Here is a 24402-nt window from a genome sequence, read left to right on the forward strand (position 1 = left end):
GGATCCCGAAGCCTTCAGTAAAAGGTAAAGAGACTGCAACCCTGTGTCCTCATTATTGACTGCACCTCACACCATCGTCACCTACACTATCGGGAAGCCCTGGGGATATACTTCACCTGTGGGAAGGTATAACATCTAGCTGCCATCACATCACCCCAGCGGACCCCAAGCAGCATCGGTCGGCCTGACCGAATACCACAGGTGGCGTCACAAACTCCTAACAACCTCCATCACCCTTTCATTGAGCGCCCTTTAGCAGGGTCACGGACCGGGTCCAGCCACCGTGACCACCTCAGAACTGAGACAGAGAGGACTGGTACCGAGTAACCCACGGCCCTGCGTCTGGGGGCGCTCCATATCCAGTCCCCTCTTAAATTTAAGAAATGAATCACTCATTACAACATCATTTGGCAGAGAGTTCCATAGTCTCACTGCTCTTACAGTAAAGAACCCGCGTCTGTTATTATGCCTAAACCTTCTTTCCTCCAGACGTAGAGGATGCCCCCTTGTCCCTGGATCCAGATCGCTGCTGTGTGTCAAACACGATATCGCTTTCCAGGACGCTGCAACGTCACGGATCGCTAGTGATATCGTTGTGAAGTTGGTCAGTGTGACGGTACCTTATGTGTGGGGTCCTGTCAGTGGTGAACTGTCTGTATGATCCACTTGGGTTTGTTGCACCTCTGACTATACAAGGCAAGCTTCTGCTAAGGCACCTCTCAGTCTATTAAGGACTGGGAAGAACCACTGCCTGAAAACAGCTAAAATAGAGGTCCTGGAGGGAATCTACAAGTCAAAGGAAAGAGATCCATATATTCTCTGATGCCTCTACCGAAACTATTGAAGCTGTTGTCTATTTGAAGGATATAGACTAACAATGAAGCCCATGTCGGATTTCTACTTGGAAAGACTAAATTGGCTCCCTAACATGAGCTCATACCCGGACTTGAACTTTATGGGGCTGTACTAGTCGTAGAGATCGTAAACTTCATACAGATCGAAGAAGTTATTCACGTGGATGACACAAGATTTCCCACAGACAGAAAAGTTGTTCTGGGCTACATATACAAACAGACAAAATGCTTATATAGTTACATAGTTATTAAGGTTGAAGGAAGACTATAAGTCCATCTAGTTCAACCCATAGCCTAACCTAACATGCCCTAACATGTTGATCCAGAGGAAGGCAAAAAAAAACCATGTGACAAAGAGTTGCACCTTGGGGAAAAAAATTCTTTCCCGACTCCACATACGGCAATCAGACTAGTTCCCTGGATCAACCCCCTATCAAGGAATCTAGTGTATATACCCTGTAACATTATACTTTTCCAGAAAGGCATCCAGTCCCCTCTTAAATTTAAGTAATCAATCACTCATTACAACATCATACGGCAGAGAGTTCCATAGTCTCACTGCTCTTACAGTAAAGAATCCGCGTTTGTTATTATGCTTAAACCTTTTTTCCTCCAGATGTAGAGGATGCCCCCTTGTCCCTGTTTCAGGTCTATGATTAAAAAGATCATCAGAAAGGTCTTTGTACTGTCCCCTCATATATTTATACATTAAAATAAGATCTCCCCTTAGTCTTCGTTTTTCCAAACTAATTAGCCCCAAGTGTAATAATCTATCTTGGTATTGCAGACCCCCCAGTCCTCTAATAACCTTGGTCGCTCTTCTCTGCACCCGCTCCAGTTCAGCTATGTCTTTCTTATACACCGGAGACCAGAACTGTGCACAGTATTCTAAGTGTGGTCGAACTAGTGACTTGTATAGAGGTAAAATTATGTTCTCCTCATGAGCATCTATGCCTCTTTTAATGCATCCCATTATTTTATTTGCCTTTGTAGCAGCTGCCTGACACTGGCCACTGAACATGAGTTTGTCATCCACCCATACTCCCAGGTCTTTTTCATTGATGGTTTTGCCCAGAGTTTTAGAATTAAGCACATAGTTATTCATCTTATTACTTCTACCCAAGTGCATTACCTTACATTTATCCCCATTAAAGCTCATTTGCCATTTATCAGCCCAAGTTTCAAGTTTAAAAAAATCATCCTGTAATATAAAATTTTCCTCCTCAGTATTGATTATCCTGCAGAGTTTAGTGTCATCTGCAAATATTGAAATTCCACTCTGTATGCCCCCTACAAGATCATTAATAAATATGTTAAAAAGAAGAGGGCCCAATACTGACCCCTGTGGTACCCCACTGCTAACCGCTACCCAGTCCGAGTATGCTCCATTAATAACCACCCTTTGTTTCCTATCCCTGAGCCAGCTCTTAATTGTAGCTAGAGGCAGAAAATGCCATCCTTGAAGTCTTGAATCCACGAACTCTGCATTTGGTTTTGAGAAACGTAAGTCTCGGAACAAGCCATTCAGTTCTGGCTGTGTTAGAACATGAGGCTCACCAGACATACATGGCTCAGAGTTTGAATCAGCGTTGTTCCCTGTCTCTGACCCATGGAGTTGCAACATCACATTGTAGAAGTGGAGGGATAACTAAGATAAGCCCCCCTTCACATGTGATAGCCGTCTGTTGGCCTAAAGTCACCCCGATCCGTGACGTAGGGGTGACGGTCACGGTGTGAATCGTGACATTGATGCCTTTGCCCAAAAAGCTCTACTTTTGTCTCATCTGACCAGAGAACATTCTTCCAAAAGGTTTTAGGCTTTTTCAGGTAAGTTTTGGCAAACTCCAGCCTGGCTTTTTTATGTCTCGGGGTAAGAAGTGGGGTCTTCCTGGGTCTCCTACCATACAGTCCCTTTTCATTCAGACGCCGACGGATAGTACGGGTTGACACTGTTGTACCCTCAGACTGCAGGGCAGCTTGAACTTGTTTAGATGTTAGTTGAGGATCTTTATCCAACATCCGCACAATCTTGCGTTGAAATCTCTTGTCAATTTTCCTTTTCCGTCCACATCTAGGGAGGTTAGCCACAGTGACATGGGCTTTACACTTCTTGATGACACTGCTCACGGTAGACACAGGAACATTCAGGTCTTTGGAGATGGACCTGTAGCCTTGAGATTGCTCATGCTTCCTCACAATTTGGTTTCTCAAGTCCTCAGACAGTTCTTTGGTCTTCATTCTTTTCTCCATGCTCAATGTGGTACACACAAGGACACAGGACAGAGGTTGAGTCAACTTTAATCCATGTCAACTGGCTGCAAGTGTGATTCAGTTATTGCCAACACCTGTTAGGTGCCACAGGTAAGTGACAGGTGCTGTTAATTACACAAATTAGAGAAGCATCACATGATTTTTCGAACAGTGCCAATACTTTTGTCCACCCCCTTTTTTATGTTTGGTGTGGAATTATATCCAATTTGGCTTTAGGACAATTCTTTTTGTGTTTTTTCATTGAAGACAAATTAAATGAAGATAATAATACCCAAGAATTTGTGATTGCAATCATTTTAAGGGAGAAACTGAGTATTATCTGACAGAATTGCAGGGGTGTCAGTACTTTTGGCCACAACTGTACATTAGAGTTGTCCACTCTCCCTCCCTATGCTGTTATTAATCTATGTTCTGGTTATAAGGTAATAAATGTCATAAAAAAGTGTTAATAATGAAAAGAGATGTAGTGCAATATGTTGTTATCCATTTTGCTTGGTCCTGTTATTTATTCATTGTATGTTTTGGTAGTGCTGTCAGAAAATCTCAGCAGGCGGTGTGTGAGCAAAGTTGTTGTTTTTTTTTTAATACCAATTCTATCCACAGTTTAGAGGGCGATGATGGAGCCAGTCTAACGATCTAGTTAGGACGACTATGTCAGGGTATAAGGCCATAGACTAAAGCCTCACAGTAAACGATCCCTGAATATCGGGCACATCCATAGCCTTATTACTGCCCCCTGAAACATGACCACAGTCTAGGGAGAGTCATTGAGAAAAATGAGGAAACACGAACTAAAAACATTTAACTGATCAATATCGTAAAACACAAAAGTAAAACTGTGATGTATTTTATATACTAATAATACAATGATGTCGCTATTCCATGGTGTTTCACCATTCAGAGGTTCCAGGTTCAATGTCAGACACTGAGTGTTGGACACAAAAGGTAATAAGTGTTTGTAGAATAAGGTCAGGCCACCGGCCACTATCTGTATAAAGACTGAATTTTATCAGTTAACAGAATACATAGTTACGTTTGATAAATGTGAAAAAAATTTAAGTAAACCTAGAAGTATTTTTATTTTTTATTGTAATTAATAATAATCTTTATTTTTAGATAGTGCTAAATTCCCTATCAGTATGTCTTTGGAATGTGGGAGGAAACCGGAGAACCCGGAGGAAACCCACGCAAACACGGAGAGAACATACAGACTCTTTGCAGATGTTGTCCAAGGTGGGATTTGAACCCAGCGCTGCAAGGCTGCTGTGCTAACCACTGAGCCACCGTGCTGCCCATATAACTAATAATAGGATGGAAGGATAAGGGAGGGGTAAAACTAGGAACAGAACCAGTAGACACAATCATAGTCAGGGAGTCAGCCGGGGTCAGATGCCAGGTGATCAGTAGAAGAATGTGAAGGTCCTTCTATACAGGTAATTAATAATAGGATAGAAGGACAATTTTTTTTTTGTAATTAATAATAGGATAGAAGGATAAAGGACAGAATCAGTAGACACAATCATAGTCAGGGAGTCAGCCGGGGTCAGATGCCAGGTGATCAGTAAAAGCAGTGATGGTGGATCTGCTGGACTTCTTGTCTTTCAGATGGTTTTAGGGCAACAGGCGCAACAAGCAAATGCTCGAGCAGCCCTGGATAATCCGCGCCGGTGGGATGATAAGATCCGGCGGAAGACGGAACCTGTGAGAACAGAAGTAAATATAATGTAAGTGATGGGACTCCATATGGCACCATACTACTGTGCGGTCACTGTGGCTGCACGGCAGAGGAATATTATCACACAGAGGTCAGGGATCATTGTCAGCCATCATACATGTGAGGTCAGGGATCATTGTCAGCCATCATACATGTGAGGTCAGGGATCATTGTCAGCCATCATACATGTGAGGTCAGGGATCATTGTCAGCCATCATACATGTGAGGTCAGGGATCATTGTGAGCCATCATACATGTGAGGTCAGGGATCATTGTCAGCCATCATACATGTGAGGTCAGGGATCATTGTCAGCCATCATACATGTGAGGTCAGGGATCATTGTCAGCCATCATACATGTGAGGTCAGGGATCATTGTCAGCCATCATACATGTGATAATCCCATCACTGACAGATGACATCTGCTCCACATGAATTATTCTCACTGACATCACACAACATGGAGCTGATTCTCACACTTACCTCGTCTCTTTTTCCCCTTTTTTCCATTTTCTGATGTTTCTTCGTCTTTACTCAGATTTATTGGAGATTTTCTTTCCTCCTGAGCTGGAAATTCTAATCAGAAAGTAAAATAAAAACCTCAGTAATGACGTATCCTAATGGGATCTGCTTTGTCTCCTGTATATAGTAGGATTGTTCTAGTCCTGTCTCCTATAGTCCTGATAATCTGGTATCTACTGTATAATTGTCTAAGGGTCACTTCCGTCTTTCTGTCTGTCTGTAACGGAAATGCCAAGTCGCTGATTGGTCGCGGCAAAACAGCCACGACCAATCAGCGGCGGGCAAAGTCCGGCGGCAAAATGGCCGTTCCTTACTCCCCGCAGTCAGTGCCCGCAGTCCATACTCCCCCCCCAGTCAGCGCTCACACAGGGTTAATGGCAGCGTTAACGAACCGCGTTATGCCGCGGTGTAATGCACTCCGTTAACGCAGCTATTAACCCTGCGTGACCAACTTTTTACTATTGATGATGCCTATGCAGCATCAATAGTAAAAAGATCTAATGTTAAAAATAATAAAAAAAATAAAAAATAGTTATATGCTCACCGTCCGTCGGCCCCTCGGATCCAGAATAGGCCTTTCCCTCTCCTTGCGACGCTCCGTTGACCGCTCAATGCATTGCAATCTCGCGAGACCGCTACGTCATCATCTTGCGAGACCGCAATGCACTCTTGAGACCGGAGTGTGCGAGGAGCATCGGTAAGCGCTTCGCCTGGATCCGTGGGCCAACGGAAGGTGAGTATATAACTATTTTTTACTTTAATTCTTTTTTTTAACAGGGATATGATGCCCACATTGCTATATACTACGTGGGCTGTGCAATATAGTACGTGGGCTGTGCAATAGACTACGTGGGCTGTGCAATATACTACGTGGGCTGTGCTATATACTGTGTGGGCTGTGCAATATACTACGTGGGCTGTGCAATATACTATATGGGCTGTGCAATATACTGTGTGGGCTGTGCAATATACTGCGTGGGCTGTGCAATATACTGCGTGGGCTGTGCAATATACTGCGTGGGCTGTGTAATATACTACGTGGGCTGTGCTATATACTGCGTGGGCTGTGCAATACACTGCATGGGCTGTGCAATATACTACGTGGGCTATGCAATATACCATATGGGCTGTGCAATATACTGCGTGGGCTGTGCAATATACTGCGTGGGCTGTGCAATATACTACCTGGGCTGTGCAATATACTGTGTGGGCTGTGTAATACACTGCATGGGCTGTGCAATATACTACGTGGGCTGTGCAATATACTATGTGGGCTGTGCAATATACTGCGTGGGCTGTGCAATATACTGCATGGGCTGTGCAATATACTGCGTGGGCTGTGCAATATACTACGTGGGCTGTGCAATATACTAACTGGGCTGTGCAATATACTACGTGGGCTGTGCAATATACTGCGTGGGCTGTGCAATGTACTATGTGGCTGTGCAATACACTACATGGCTGTGCTATACACTACGTGGGCTGTGTTATACACTATGTGGCCTGTGTTATACACTACGTGGCCTGTGTTATACACTACGTGGCCTGTGTTATACACTACGTGGACTGTTATACACTACGTGGGCTATGTTATATGCTACATGGGCTATTATAAACTATGTGGCTGTGTTATATGCTATGTGGGCTGTTATACACTCCGTGGGCTGTGTTATATACTACGTGGCTGTGCTATATATTCCGTGGGCTGTGCTATATACTCCGTGGGCTGTGCGATATACTACGTGGCTGTGCTATATACTGCGTGGCTGTGCAATATACTACGTGGCTGTGCAATATACTATGTGGCTGTGCAATATACTACGTGGCTGTGCTATTTACTACGTGGGCTGTTATATACTACGTGGCTGTGCTACATACTATGTGGCCGGCCGCGAACAATCAGATAGGCGGAGTCCGGCCACGAATTGGCGCGGGAATAGAACCACGCTTCGCTAATTGGTCGCGGCCGGCCGAAGACTGTGTATTCAATGTATTATTCTAAAATCTTCATAAATAAACTACATACATATTCTAGAATACTCGATGCGTTAGAATCGGGCTACCATCTAGTTATATCATAATAGGGCAGAATAAGTCCTATATAATGTACATAATCCCATCTGAGGGGCATTAGATGTGTCACTGATCTAGAGCAGTAAGGGCCCTGTGTGCCACCATGTGGTGCATCACTGATGATATTCTACTATAAGAGATTGTGTCACCTTATGATGATGGAGGTTACTGGACGCTACAACGTATCTCACAGAATCCATGAAAGAAACTACAAAATTAGGGAACTAGAGGTACAGTATGGGCCCATGGGCAACATAATTGGGATCCATGAAACATGGATAACATAGGAGACCTATTACAGAAAAACCATGTGGATATATTTGAGCCTTGAAGTCAACATTCCCATTGTTGGTGCTGTAGACATGGACATACCTGATAGTGGGGACGAGGATGACAAGATGATAATAGCGTCATCATCAGATTCTTTCTGCCTGTTTCGAAGAATAAAAACATGTAAATTGCAAGAAAACAGTATAAAAGGGGTTGTCTCACAAGAAGAACATGGACTAATGGGCCTAATAAGACATATGACTGCCATAGTGGGGAAGGTCTTCTGCTCAACGCTACCTTCTATAGATTGGAGCGGAACTAAGAATGTCTGGCATGTAATAATACATCTCTCCTACAGTGTAGGCAGCATGAAAAATGCATGACCGGTCACAGGTACGCAGATATGGGCTGTTATCACGAGCGGTTTCCTCTAACCTTGGGATGGTGGATTCTGCATTTGATACTATGGTAATTATGTCCTATATTTGGTGTTGTGCACATAAATCAGCCTAGACCTCCCAATAATGACCCCATAATCTACTCACATTTCTGAAATATTTGTGCTGGATTCTTGGGTATGATCTGGAGAAGACTTAGGATTCTCATTAATCTTCATCCTGGTAACGGTGGTACAGAGCTACATGCGGAAGCAAGAAGATATTAAATAATTGTATGTCTACCTTCATAGGTCTTTTATATATATTTCGGATGTATTAACACATACTTACTTTAGAAAGCCTTTCAGAAGATGATGTAAAATTTTTGAAAACAAGGCTCTCATTGTCCTCACTTATGCCCTTCTCACCCTCTGAGACCAGATGTTTTTCCATATTAGAATGGTCTGCAAGACATAGGTAATGAAGTGTTATTAGAGGTTGTCAGTATAACACAGTCACCATTTATTAATGGGAACCAATTGTCACAAAATAAGGAAGACGAGGCAAACAGATACTTAGTTTAGATGACGTCTCCTACTTACTGATAAATAGGCTGGTGTCCACATCTGATGCAAGGTGAGGAACGTACACCGGATTTTGACTTAGAAGGGTGTCAAAGTCTAAGTCATTAAGAAATGGATGACCCTTGATCTCAAAAGCTCCTCCTGGATAAAGGAAAACAAAAGTGATGCGGACATTGTCAGAGACAACTTCATATCTGAACAACGTATCTTAATTTGAACTAATTACACAACTGCGCAAACATGTAGGAAATAGAATGAAAATTTTAGCAAAGAGAACTATAAATGGAGAAGCTGATAGAGAATTAATGTTCCTCATGGACATTAGTGATGTGTCCTCGGTGTAACAAGGGAATATTGATATTATTGTATCTGTTACCTGTCCCAAGTCTATCCACAGGATTTGTTTTCAGCAGCTGAGTGATGAGGTCCTTAGCATCGGGTGGAGGACTGTAATGATGATCCCAAATGATATTTCCTGTTATATAGAAAATTAAAGAACATAAAACCTATTTACAGGACTGTAAGATAAAGCAAAGGAAGTAACTAAACCAAGATAACCAGTAAAAGCAATGATCAGATTATTTTACTTACCAGTGACAACATTTTCATAAAACTCAGATAGGGAAGCCCCATCAAATGGTGCAATTCCCATGAAAAATTCATTTAATATGATGCCCATATCCCACCAGTCAACAGGTCTTCCATAGGCGTTCTTCAGGATGACCTCAGGGGCTGTGTAATAAGGGCTGCCACACTCCTGGAAACCAACAGAAAAAAGCAATGAGAATCGATGAAACTATTATTATGATAAGCTCTTGACATAAAATCAGAATTACAGAAGAAAAAATATCAGTGGAAAAGCTCTCTAAAAATGAAGAACGTAGGGAAGACAAAATAGAGTTATGAGATTTGTACAGAACAAGCTAAGTTCCTGTAGGTAATGCTGACCTCATGGTCCTGGAACTCTCTGGAGATGTTCTCTGCTGATTGCTTGTAGGTGTTGGTGTTTGGTATCATGACACCAAGTTTTGAACATCCAAAGTCGGTAATTTTAATATGTCCAGTAGATGTTATCAGGAGGCTGTGAAAGAGAAGATGATTTTAGCTTCATAGACCGTGAGATAATAAAGGATAACTTCCCCCCTTTGTTATACTACAGGTATTCACTTACTTCTGTGGCCTCAGGTCTCTGTGCACCACACCGTGACTATGCAGGTATTCCACACCAAGGACTGCTTCTGCAAAGTACAAGCGGGCCATCGGGACAGAGAAAGGACCCCTGGTGCTTAGAAGGGTCGCACAGTCTCCACCTACAGAAGAAAGGAAATATGACCGGTGAGGGGTTTATACAGCGGAGCACCATGATGTATGAAGAGAAGTGAGTGGAAACATTGGGGCAGGGGATAATATATAAAGATATAATGTACATAATATTAGTCTGAGGTCATGATGAAATTGTCGTCCAAGTAGCTCATGACATAAAGTGATCTCGTATCTGGTCTACACCTGGAGATACTGACGTTCTCAGTGCGGACATACGGGGAGATCACACACATCAATGACTTTAATAGACAACCTATAGTAAATGCTCTGTGGGAATGTAACATCCACGGGGACAAGTCTTAATGATATGAGAGGTGATAAGATGTCAGCAGACATGAGTTGAATACTACACAATGTTCGTGTCCTACCTCCCACATACTCCATGACCATACACAGGTGATATCTAGTAGGGAAGGAGCAGAGCATGGAGACCACAAAGGGACAATCTGCGAATGTTAGGATGTCCCTCTCGATATATGTCCTTTCCATTTTATTAGAAGTAGTCAGGTTCCTCTTGGCCATTTTCTTCATAGCAAAGATGTTTTGTGATTCCTTATGGCGCACTAAGCAGACGGCCCTGGAGAGAAGGAGAATCCATGGTTTATAATGAACCCTTAACAGTCTGGATATTGAAGTCATTACGTGATCATTTGTACTAATGATTAATGGCAGCAGTCCGGCCATCACTAGAAATCCACATCTAGAAATCCATGAAATAACACTACATAGATGATGGGAGGTCGCACCGCGCCCCGTCTGCCCTCACCAGGTCACATTATAGATGAGAGAATCTGCTGACATTCATCTTGGGCAGATTCGCTATAACCGACCAGTAGATACAAGTCAGTAACAATAATAATTAGTCAAAATGTAAATTGCTCCAATTGTTGTAAGAAGATGGTTTTTAGTCTTTCTCCACAGCCCAAGGCAGAATAAATAATGGAGGGACAAGAAGACGTTAAAAAGTAATTAAACACATTACACCCACTTGTCTTGGTCCTTCCCCGGTCCATCACTGCAGTCCGCCATCCTCTGTCTTTGGTTGTTCTCCCTTCTGCTGCTGAGGCCAGTGATTGGACTGACATGGTCATGGTGGAGGGTGGAGATGTCATCGGCGTCAGTATCGCGTCACCCCTCACGTGACCGTGTGCAGCCAATCACTATTACCAGCTTCATAATGGGGCCCCGAAAGATCAGGAGGAAGCATAAGAACAGAGGAGGTCTAGGACCGGTGGGTGTCATGTATTCTATGATATCATCCCTTTCCTTACAGACAGATGTGTTACAGATCAGTTCGCTCTGCTGTATATAATGGAGCTGAATAGTGACATTGAGATGTGGACAGTGATGTGGACTCAGATCTTCTCCCTATGATAACACTGAATGGCAGAGCACAGAGGCCGAAGCATTGTCATAGGGAACCCTGAGAAATGGGGATTATGTTAATAGAAATCTCACCCAAAAGCACCGCTGCTGATCAGTTTGATAGTTTCATAGTCGCTTATACGCGGCTCTCCTGCCGGGATCAATGATTTAATCAAGTCCTAGAAAAGAATAAGAAATAATACTAAGATATAGAAGCTGAATACAATAATACTAAAGCAGAAACCATAATAGTATAGATAATGAAATCAGCGCCATGACCCAGTGAGTATAATGCGCCCAATATTTCAAGGACACTCCACAAATACTAACCAAAACAACAACGAAAAAAGGGCGAGTGATAGTCCTGAAGACAATTGTAACAATGTCTATTGAAAATACATATAAAACAACAAGTATATAATAAAAAATCTTACATGTAAGGACAAGATGGAATGAGAAGCCAAATGAGAACAGAAATAACGACCCTCCATAATGCTAGTGAAGTGGATATGTGGAGTGAATCCTGGAGCTAGTGTGAGTATAAATCAAGTACATATCAAACAATGACGTCTACCCCATCAGTCCAGGATGTTCCCCATAGTATCCCACTAGGATGGGCGCTCAGCCAGCCCCAACGCGCGTTTTGAATGGGCTTCCTCGGGAGCTGTGGACTTGATTTTGCTGGGGTGGTTTAGTGTTCCACTACTAGTATGGGATAAGGTTTCACCTTCATAACCCGAAAATTATATCATTTGTATTCCATCCTCCCCAGAAAACCATGTCCTAAGATTTGCACTAGCACCAGCACTTTATGGTGCATGTCCTAAGATCTGCACTAGCACCAGCACTTTATGGTGCTTGTCCTCAGATCTGCACTAGCACCAGCACTTTATGGTGCTTGTCCTTAGATCTGCACTAGCACCAGCACTTTATGGTGCATGTCCTTAGATCTGCACTAGCACCAGCACTTTATGGGGGCATTTCTTTCTACTAATCTCCTCACACTAGCTCCAGGATTCACTCCCCATATCCACTTCACCAGCATTATGGAGGGTCGTTTTTTTCTGTTCTCATTTGGCTTCTCATTCAATCTTGTCCTTACATGTAAGATTTTTTTATTATATACTTGTTATTTTATATGTATTTTCAATAAAAATTGTTACAATTGTCTTCAGGACTATCACTCGCCCTTTTTTCGTTGTTGTCTTGGTAAGATACAGTAGATGCTGGAAAACATCTCAGGATGTAATAACTTTTCCTCCTTTATTATGTCCCAGCTAATTTACACTGATCCGATGTAGAGGACGATACGAGCCGACGCTCTGCAGACACGGATGAAATATAAAGCGGATCCTCTATATATCGATATAATTGTAAAGTGCTGGATAAAACGCGAGATCACACAGGGTAGAACTTGCAGAGAATCTGTCAGCAGGTCTGTGCTATGTAATCTGGGAGCAGTTATGATATAGGTGCAGAGACCCTGATTCCAGCGATGTGTTACTTACTAGACTTTCTGCTGTTGCTTTAATAAAATCAGTGTTTTATCAGCCGGAGATTATCACTAGGACTATGTGCCTCATGCCATGTTGTCCTAGTACTCTGTAAACCCACCACCACGGTATAGCAGATTTCTGCCTATGCACAGTGTATACAGAAAAGCTGCCAATCAGTGGTGTGGCCGGTGTTCTACAAGGTTCAGCATTCAGAGCTCTGCTAGATCTGCAGCAGAGAAGACAGGGATATTATCACATCTGCTGACCCCAGTAAAATAAGTGATATATCGCTGCAATCAGGGTCTCTGTCCCTACATTATGCTACAGCATAAACCTGGTGACAGATTCCATTTAATATAAATGCCATTTTCTAAGACCACAGTGTCCTCTACACTTAGAACAGAGCCGTCCCATGGTTATATGGGGATAATACTGGACGGGTCACTCACACCCCATGATCTGGTGATACACAGACACCCCCCATATCTCTATGATACTTACACCGGCGGATTCTTGGATCTCCAGGATCTTACAGATTCCACTGGCGTGATTCGCCAGCGCTGATGGTACTAAAATAATGATAAAGTGATGAGAAAATAAAATGTATTAGTCAATATCAGTCCTACATACATAATACTGTAATATAAGGGAGAAATGACAAGACGTCTGTAAATGGGATTAATACTCGTTATATGGGGACTCTACATATGAGAACGTACAGCGCACCCACAGATAAAGGTAATGTAAGTGGTGGCGGACCCCCAATCACCACATGAATGAGGAGCCCCCACCCTCACTGCACATGTGAGTGATGGGAAGAGAGCTGAAGCATAGCAGCCATATGCAAATTATCCTGGAAGTGCACTGGAGGCGTGTCACTGCACTCGGACACCTTCATCCCCGCCCCCAGTGCACTTCCATCCTGATTTGCATATGGCTTCTATGTTACATTTCTCCTGACTGGCACATTGGATTTCAGCAAAAAAAAACTTTTTATTAAAGGGGAACGTCCTCCGCCATCATCCCACCACTCCTATATGTATCATGTGCTGACAGGTCCCCATTACATGGAGTAGAGAGTAAATCCACCATTATTCCCTGCTTTGTAATATCTGGATATAATGGGGGGAACGTCCTCCGCCATCATCCTACCACTCCTATATGTATCATGTGCTGACAGGTCCCATTACATGGAGTAGAGAGTAAATCCACCATTATTCCCTGCTGTGTAATATCTGGATATAATGGGGGGAACGTCCTCCGCCGTCATCCCACCACTCCTATATGTATCATGTGCTGACAGGTCCCCATTACATGGAGTAGAGAGTAAATCCGCCATTATTCCCTGCTGTGTAATATCTGGATATAATGGGGGGAACGTCCTCCGCCGTCATCCCACCACTCCTATATGTATCATGTGCTGACAGGTCCCCATTACATGGAGTAGAGAGTAAATCCACCATTATTCCCTGCTTTGTAATATCTGGATATAATGGGGGGAACGTCCTCCGCCATCATCCTACCACTCCTATATGTATCATGTGCTGACAGGTCCCATTACATGGAGTAGAGAGTAAATCCGCCATTATTCCCTGCTGTGTAATATCTGGATATAATGGGGGGAACGTCCTCCGCCGTCATCCCACCACTCCTATATGTATCATGTGCTGACAGGTCCCCATTACATGGAGTAGAGAGTAAATCCGCCATTATTCCCTGCTGTGTAATATCTGGATATAATGGGGGGAACGTCCTCCGCCGTCATCCCACCACTCCTATATGTATCATGTGCTGACAGGTCCCATTACATGGAGTAGAGAGTAAATCCGCCATTATTCCCAGCTGTGTAATATCTGGATATAATGGGGGGAACGTCCTCCGCCGTCATCCCACCACTCCTATATGTATCATGTGCTGACAGGTCCCCATTACATGGAGTAAAGAGTAAATCCACCATTATTCCCTGCTGTGTAATATCTGGATATAATGGGGGGGAACGTCCTCCGCCGTCATCCCACCACTCCTATATGTATCATGTGCTGACAGGTCCCCATTACATGGAGTAAAGAGTAAATCCACCATTATTCCCAGCTGTGTAATATCTGGATATAATGGGGGGAACGTCCTCCGCCGTCATCCCACCACTCCTATATGTATCATGTGCTGACAGGTCCCCATTACATGGAGTAAAGAGTAAATCCACCATTATTCCCAGCTGTGTAATATCTGGATATAATGGGGGGAACGTCCTCCACCGTCATCCCACCACTCCTATATGTATCATGTGCTGACAGGTCCCCATTACATGGAGTAGAGAGTAAATCCGCCATTATTCCCTGCTGTGTAATATCTGGATATAATGGGGGGGAACGTCCTCCGCCGTCATCCCTCCACTCCTATATGTATCATGTGCTGACAGGTCCCCATTACATGGAGTAGAGAGTAAATTCGCCATTATTCCCTGCTGTGTAATATCTGGATATAATGGGGGGAACGTCCTCTGCCATCATCCCACCACTCCTATATGTATTATGTGCTGACAGGTCCCATTTCACGGAGTAGAGAGTAAATCCACCATTATTCCCTGCTGTGTAATATCTGGATATAATGGGGGGGAACGTCCTCTGCCATCATCCCTCCACTCCTATATGTATCATGTGCTGACAGGTCCCCATTACATGGAGTAGAGAGTAAATCCACCATTATTCCCTGCTGTGTAATATCTGGATATAATGGGGGGAACGTCCTCCGCCGTCATCCCACCACTCCTATATGTATCATGTGCTGACAGGTCCCCATTACATGGAGTAGAGAGTAAATCCACCATTATTCCCTGCTGTGTAATATCTGGATATAATGGGGGGGAACGTCCTCTGCCATCATCCCTCCACTCCTATATGTATCATGTGCTGACAGGTCCCCATTACATGGAGTAGAGAGTAAATCCACCATTATTCCCTGCTGTGTAATATCTGGATATAATGGGGGGAACGTCCTCCGCCGTCATCCCACCACTCCTATATGTATCATGTGCTGACAGGTCCCATTACATGGAGTAGAGAGTAAATCCGCCATTATTCCCAGCTGTGTAATATCTGGATATAATGGGGGGAACGTCCTCCGCCGTCATCCCACCACTCCTATATGTATCATGTGCTGACAGGTCCCATTACATGGAGTAGAGAGTAAATCCGCCATTATTCCCAGCTGTGTAATATCTGGATATAATGGGGGGAACGTCCTCCGCCGTCATCCCACCACTCCTATATGTATCATGTGCTGACAGGTCCCATTACATGGAGTAGAGAGTAAATCCACCATTATTCCCTGCTGTGTAATATCTGGATATAATGGGGGGAACGTCCTCCGCCGTCATCCCACCACTCCTATATGTATCATGTGCTGACAGGTCCCATTACATGGAGTAGAGAGTAAATCCGCCATTATTCCCTGCTGTATAATATCTGAATATAATGGGGGGAACGTCCTCCGCCGTCATCCCACCACTCCTATATGTATTATGTGCTGACAGGTCCCCATTACATGGAGTAGAGAGTAAATCCGCCATTATTCCCTGCTGTGTAATATCTGGATATAATGGGGGGAACGTCCTCCGCCGTCATCCCACCACTCCTATATGTATCATGTGCTGACAGGTCCCCATTACATGGAGTAGAGAGTAAATCCGCCATTATTCCCTGCTGTGTAATATCTGGATATAATGGGGGGAACGTCCTCCGCCGTCATCCCACCACTCCTATATGTATCATGTGCTGACAGGTCCCCATTACATGGAGTAGAGAGTAAATCCGCCATTATTCCCTGCTGTATAATATCTGAATATAATGGGGGGAACGTCCTCCGCCGTCATCCCACCACTCCTATATGTATTATGTGCTGACAGGTCCCCATTACATGGAGTAGAGAGTAAATCCGCCATTATTCCCTGCTGTGTAATATCTGGATATAATGGGGGGAACGTCCTCCGCCGTCATCCCACCACTCCTATATGTATCATGTGCTGACAGGTCCCATTACATGGAGTAGAGAGTAAATCCGCCATTATTCCCTGCTGTATAATATCTGAATATAATGGGGGGAACGTCCTCCGCCGTCATCCCACCACTCCTATATGTATTATGTGCTGACAGGTCCCCATTACATGGAGTAGAGAGTAAATCCGCCATTATTCCCTGCTGTGTAATATCTGGATATAATGGGGGGAACGTCCTCCGCTGTCATCCCACCACTCCTATATGTATCATGTGCTGACAGGTCCCATTACATGGAGTAGAGAGTAAATCCGCCATTATTCCCAGCTGTGTAATATCTGGATATAATGGGGGGGAACGTCCTCCGCCGTCATCCCACCACTCCTATATGTATCATGTGCTGACAGGTCCCCATTACATGGAGTAGAGAGTAAATCCGCCATTATTCCCTGCTGTGTAATATCTAGATATAATGGGGGCAACGTCCTCCGCCGTCATCCCACCACTCCTATATGTATCATGTGCTGACAGGTCCCATTACATGGAGTAGAGAGTAAATCCGCCATTATTCCCTGCTGTGTAATATCTGGATATAATGGGGGGGAACGTCCTCCACCGTCATCCCACCACTCCTATATGTATCATGTGCTGACAGGTCCCCATTACATGGAGTAGAGAGTAAATCCGCCATTATTCCCAGCTGTGTAATATCTGGATATAATGGGGGGAACGTCCTCCGCCGTCATCCCACCACTCCTATATGTATCATGTGCTGACAGGTCCCCATTACATGGAGTAGAGAGTAAATCCGCCATTATTCCCTGCTGTGTAATATCTGGATATAATGGGGGGAACGTCCTCCACCGTCATCCCACCACTCCTATATGTATCATGTGCTGACAGGTCCCCATTACATGGAGTAGAGAGTAAATCCGCCATTATTCCCAGCTGTGTAATATCTGGATATAATGGGGGGAACGTCCTCCGCCGTCATCCCACCACTCCTATATGTATCATGTGCTGACAGGTCCCCATTACATGGAGCAGAGAGCAAATCCACCATTATTCCATGCTGTGTAATATCTAGATATAATGGGGGGAACGTCCTCCGCCGTCATCCCACCACTCCTATATGTATCATGTGCTGACAGGTCCCCATTACATGGAGTAGAGAGTAAATCCGCCATTATTCCCAGCTGTGTAATATCTAGATATAATGGGGGCAACGTCCTCCGCCGTCATCCCACCACTCCTATATGTATCATGTGCTGACAGGTCCCATTACATGGAGTAGAGAGTAAATCCGCCATTATTCCCTGCTGTGTAATATCTGGATATAATGGGGGGAACGTCCTCCGCCGTCATCCCACCACTCCTATATGTATCATGTGCTGACAGGTCCCCATTACATGGAGTAGAGAGTAAATCCGCCATTATTCCCTGCTGTGTAATATCTGGATATAATGGGGGGAACGTCCTCCGCCATCATCCCACCATTCCTATATGTATCATGTGCTGACAGGTCCCATTACATGGAGTAGAGAGTAAATCCGCCATTATTCCCTGCTGTGTAATATCTGGATATAATGGGGGGAACGTCCTCCGCCGTCATCCCACCACTCCTATATGTATCATGTGCTGACAGGTCCCATTACATGGAGTAGAGAGTAAATCCGCCATTATTCCCTGCTGTGTAATATCTGGATATAATGGGGGGAACGTCCTCCACCGTCATCCCACCACTCCTATATGTATCATGTGCTAACAGGTCCCCATTACATGGAGTAGAGAGTAAATCCGCCATTATTCCCAGCTGTGTAATATCTGGATATAATGGGGGGAACGTCCTCCGCCGTCATCCCACCACTCCTATATGTATCATGTGCTGACAGGTCCCCATTACATGGAGCAGAGAGCAAATCCACCATTATTCCATGCTGTGTAATATCTAGATATAATGGGGGGAACGTCCTCCGCCGTCATCCCACCACTCCTATATGTATCATGTGCTGACAGGTCCCCATTACATGGAGTAGAGAGTAAATCCGCCATTATTCCCTGCTGTGTAATATCTAGATATAATGGGGGCAACGTCCTCCGCCGTCATCCCACCACTCCTATATGTATCATGTGCTGACAGGTCCCATTACATGGAGTAGAGAGTAAATCCGCCATTATTCCCTGCTGTGTAATATCTGGATATAATGGGGGGAACGTCCTCCACCGTCATCCCACCACTCCTATATGTATCATGTGCTGACAGGTCCCCATTACATGGAGTAGAGAGTAAATCCGCCATTATTCCCAGCTGTGTAATATCTGGATATAATGGGGGGAACGTCCTCCGCCGTCATCCCACCACTCCTATATGTATCATGTGCTGACAGGTCCCCATTACATGGAGCAGAGAGTAAATCCACCATTATTCCATGCTGTGTAATATCTAGATATAATGGGGGGAACGTCCTCCGCCGTCATCCCACCACTCCTATATGTATCATGTGCTGACAGGTCCCCATTACATGGAGTAGAAAGTAAATCCGCCATTATTCCCTGCTGTGTAATATCTAGATATAATGGGGGCAACGTCCTCCGCCGTCATCCCACCACTCCTATATGTATCATGTGCTGACAGGTCCCATTCCATGGAGTAGAGAGTAAATCTGCCATTATTCCCTGCTGTGTAATATCTGGATATAATGGGGGGAACGTCCTCCGCCGTCATCCCACCACTCCTATATGTATCATGTGCTGACAGGTCCCATTCCATGGAGTAGAGAGTAAATCCGCCATTATTCCCTGCTGTGTAATATCTGGATATAATGGGGGGAACGTCCTCCGCCGTTATCCCACCACTCCTATATGTATCATGTGCTGACAGGTCCCATTCCATGGAGTAGAGAGTAAATCCGCCATTATTCCCTGCTGTGTAATATCTGGATATAATGGGGGGAACGTCCTCCGCCGTCATCCCACCACTCCTATATGTATCATGTGCTGACAGGTCCCCATTACATGGAGTAGAGAGTAAATCCGCCATTATTCCCTGCTGTGTAATATCTGGATATAATGGGGGGAACGTCCTCCGCCATCATCCCACCACTCCTATGTGTATCATGTGGTGACAGGTCCCATTACATGGAGTAGAGAGTAAATCCGCCATTATTCCCTGCTGTGTAATATCTGGATATAATGGGGGGAACGTCCTCTGCCGTCATCCCACCACTCCTATATGTATCATGTGCTGACAGGTCCCCATTACATGGAGTGGAGAGTAAATCCGCCATTATTCCCTGCTGTGTAATATCTGGATATAATGGGGGGAAAGTCCTCCGCCGTCATCCCACCACTCCTATATGTATCATGTGTTGACAGGTCCCCATTACATGGAGTAGAGAGTAAATCCGCCATTATTCCCTGCTGTGTAATGTCTGGATATAATGAGGGGAACGTCCTCCGCTGTCATCCCACCACTCCTATATGTATCATGTGCTGACAGGTCCCCATTACATGGAGTAGAGAGTAAATCCACCATTATTCCCTGCTGTGTAATATCTGGATATAATGGGGGGAACGTCCTCCGCCGTCATCCCACCACTCCTATATGTATAATGTGCTGACAGGTCCCCATTACATGGAGTAGAGAGTAAATCCACCATTATTCCCTGCTGTGTAATATCTGGATATAATGAGGGGAACGTCCTCCGCCGTCATCCCACCACTCCTATATGTATCATGTGCTGACAGGTCCCCATTACATGGAGTAGAGAGTAAATCCACCATTATTCCCTGCTGTTTAATATCTGGATATAATGGGGGGAACGTCCCACGCCGTCATCCCACCACTCCTATATGTATCATGTGCTGACAGGTCCCAATACATGGAGTAGGGAGTAAATCCGCCATTATTCCCTGCTGTGTAATATCTGGATATAATGGGGGGAACGTCCTCCACCGTCATCCCACCACTCCTATATGTATCATGTGCTGACAGGTCCCCATTACATGGAGTAGAGAGTAAATCCGCCATTATTCCCTGCTGTGTAATATCTGGATATAATGGGGGGAACGTCCTCCGCCGTCATCCCACCACTCCTATATGTATCATGTGCTGACAGGTCCCCATTACATGGAGTAGAGAGTAAATCCGCCATTATTCCCTGCTGTGTAATATCTGGATATAATGGGGGGAACGTCCTCCGCCGTCATCCCACCACTCCTATATGTATCATGTGCTGACAGGTCCCCATTACATGGAGTAGAGAGTAAATCCGCCATTATTCCCTGCTGTTTAATATCTGGATATAATGGGGGGAACGTCCCACGCCGTCATCCCACCACTCCTATATGTATCATGTGCTGACAGGTCCCAATACATGGAGTAGGGAGTAAGTCCGCCATTATTCCCTGCTGTGTAATATCTGGATATAATGGGGGGAACGTCCTCCACCGTCATCCCACCACTCCTATATGTATCATGTGCTGACAGGTCCTCATTACATGGAGTAGAGAGTAAATCCGCCATTATTCCCTGCTGTGTAATATCTGGATATAATGGGGGGAACGTCCTCCGCCGTCATCCCACCACTCCTATATGTATCATGTGCTGACAGGTCCCCATTACATGGAGTAGAGAGTAAATCCGCCATTATTCCCTGCTGTGTAATATCTGGATATAATGGGGGGAACGTCCTCCGCCGTCATCCCACCACTCCTATATGTATCATGTGCTGACAGGTCCCCATTACATGGAGTAGAGAGTAAATCTGCCATTATTCCCTGCTGTGTAATATCTGGATATAATGGGGGGAACGTCCTCCGCCGTCATCCCACCACTCCTATATGTATCATGTGCTGACAGGTCCCCATTACATGGAGTAGAGAGTAAATCTGCCATTATTCCCTGCTGTGTAATATCTGGATATAATGGGGAACGTCCTCCGCCGTCATCCCACCACTCCTATATGTATCATGTGCTGACAGGTCACATTTCATGGAGTAGAGAGTAAATCCGCCATTATTCCCTGCTGTGTAATATCTGGATATAATGGGGGGAACGTCCTCCGCCGTCATCCCACCACTCCTATATGTATCATGTGCTAACAGGTCCCATTACATGGAGTAGAGAGTAAATCCGCCATTATTCCCTGCTGTGTAATATCTAGATATAATGGGGGGAACGTCCTCCGCCGTCATCCCACCACTCCTATATGTATCATGTGCTGACAGGTCCCATTACATGGAGTAGAGAGTAAATCCGCCATTATTCCCTGCTGTGTAATATCTGGATATAATGGGGGGAACGTCCTCCGCCGTCATCCCACCACTCCTATATGTATCATGTGCTGACAGGTCCCCATTACATGGAGTAGAGAGTAAATCCGCCATTATTCCCTGCTGTGTAATATCTGGATATAATGGGGGGAACGTCCTCTGCCATCATCCCACCACTCCTATATGTATCATGTGCTGACAGGTCCCCATTACATGGAGTAGAGAGTAAATCCGCCATTATTCCCTGCTGTGTAATATCTGGATATAATGGGGAACGTCCTCCGCCGTCATACCACCACTCCTATATGTATCATGTGCTGACAGGTCACATTTCATGGAGTAGAGAGTAAATCCGCCATTATTCCCTGCTGTGTAATATCTGGATATAATGGGGGGAACGTCCTACGCCGTCATCCCACCACTCCTATATGTATCATGTGCTGACAGGTCCCCATTCCATGGAGTAGAGAGTAAATCCACCATTATCCCCTGCTGTGTAATATCTGGATATAATGGGGGGAACGTCCTACGCCGTCATCCCTCCACTCCTATATGTATCATGTGCTGACAGGTCCCATTACATGGAGTAGAGAGTAAATCCACCATTATTCCCTGCTGTGTAATATCTGGGTATAATGGGGGGAACGTCCTCCGCCGTCATCCCACCACTCCTATATGTATCATGTGCTGACAGGTCCCCATTACATGGAGTAGAGAGTAAATCCACCATTATTCCCTGCTGTGTAATATCTGGATATAATGGGGAACGTCCTCCGCCGTCATCCCACCACTCCTATATGTATCATGTGCTGACAGGACCCCATTACATGGAGTAGAGAGTAAATCCGCCATTATTCCCTGCTGTGTAATATCTGGATATAATGGGGGGAACGTCCTCTGCCATCATCCCACCACTCCTATATGTATCATGTGCTGACAGGTCCCCATTACATGGAGTAGAGAGTAAATCCGCCATTATTCCCTGCTGTGTAATATCTGGATATAATGGGGAACGTCCTCCGCCGTCATCCCACCACTCCTATATGTATCATGTGCTGACAGGTCACATTTCATGGAGTAGAGAGTAAATCCGCCATTATTCCCTGCTGTGTAATATCTGGATATAATGGGGGGAACGTCCTACGCCGTCATCCCACCACTCCTATATGTATCATGTGCTGACAGGTCCCCATTCCATGGAGTAGAGAGTAAATCCACCATTATCCCCTGCTGTGTAATATCTGGATATAATGGGGGGAATGTCCTCTGCCGTCATCCCTCCACTCCTATATGTATCATGTGCTGACAGGTCCCCATTACATGGAGTAGAGAGTAAATCCACCATTATTCCCTGCTGTGTAATATCTGGGTATAATGGGGGGAACGTCCTCCGCCGTCATCCCACCACTCCTATATGTATCATGTGCTGACAGGTCCCCATTACATGGAGTAGAGAGTAAATCCGCCATTATTCCCTGCTGTGTAATATCTGGATATAATGGGGGGAACGTCCTACGCCGTCATCCCACCACTCCTATATGTATCATGTGCTGACAGGTCCCCATTACATGGAGTAGAGAGTAAATCCACCATTATTCCCAGCTGTGTAATATCTGGGTATAATGGGGGGAACGTCCTACGCCGTCATCCCACCACTCCTATATGTATCATGTGCTGACAGGTCCCCATTACATGGAGTAGAGAGTAAATCCACCATTATTCCTTGCTGTGTAATATCTGGGTATAATGGGGGGAACGTCCTCTGCCATCATCCCACCACTCCTATATGTATTATGTGCTGACAGGTCCCATTTCACGGAGTAGAGAGTAAATCCACCATTATTCCCTGCTGTGTAATATCTGGAGATTCCTTGAAGACGGTCATGTGATCGGCTCACCTGCAATCAGATCGCTGCTCGGCTCCAGCTGACTCCTATTAGAGTCAGGGATTTCCGGGGTCACATTCTCCCCATATTCGTCGTCGCCTTCTGGTGTTTCCTAATAGATATAATAGAGATAATTAATATGTGGAAGATTTCACTAAATCCCCAAATCCATCAATCAGGACAGATGAAACCAACATTTACTGATGCACCAATTGATGGCTCCTTACCGGAAGGGTCCAACTGGCCCTCCAGAGAACTGGAGGATTCTCCAGGGGGCCCAGGCATTGACACCTGCTGGCATACAGGGCAGGCAGCTGCCTAGGGCTCCTGCTGCTCCAGGGGCCCTAGCCAGTGGCATATTGCTAAAAGTGGCAGACCATGCAGCTGCTATGGGGCCCGTGA

Source organism: Ranitomeya imitator, unplaced genomic scaffold (assembly GCF_032444005.1).
Source record: "Ranitomeya imitator isolate aRanImi1 unplaced genomic scaffold, aRanImi1.pri SCAFFOLD_27, whole genome shotgun sequence".
Classification (NCBI taxonomy): Eukaryota; Metazoa; Chordata; class Amphibia; order Anura; family Dendrobatidae; genus Ranitomeya; species Ranitomeya imitator.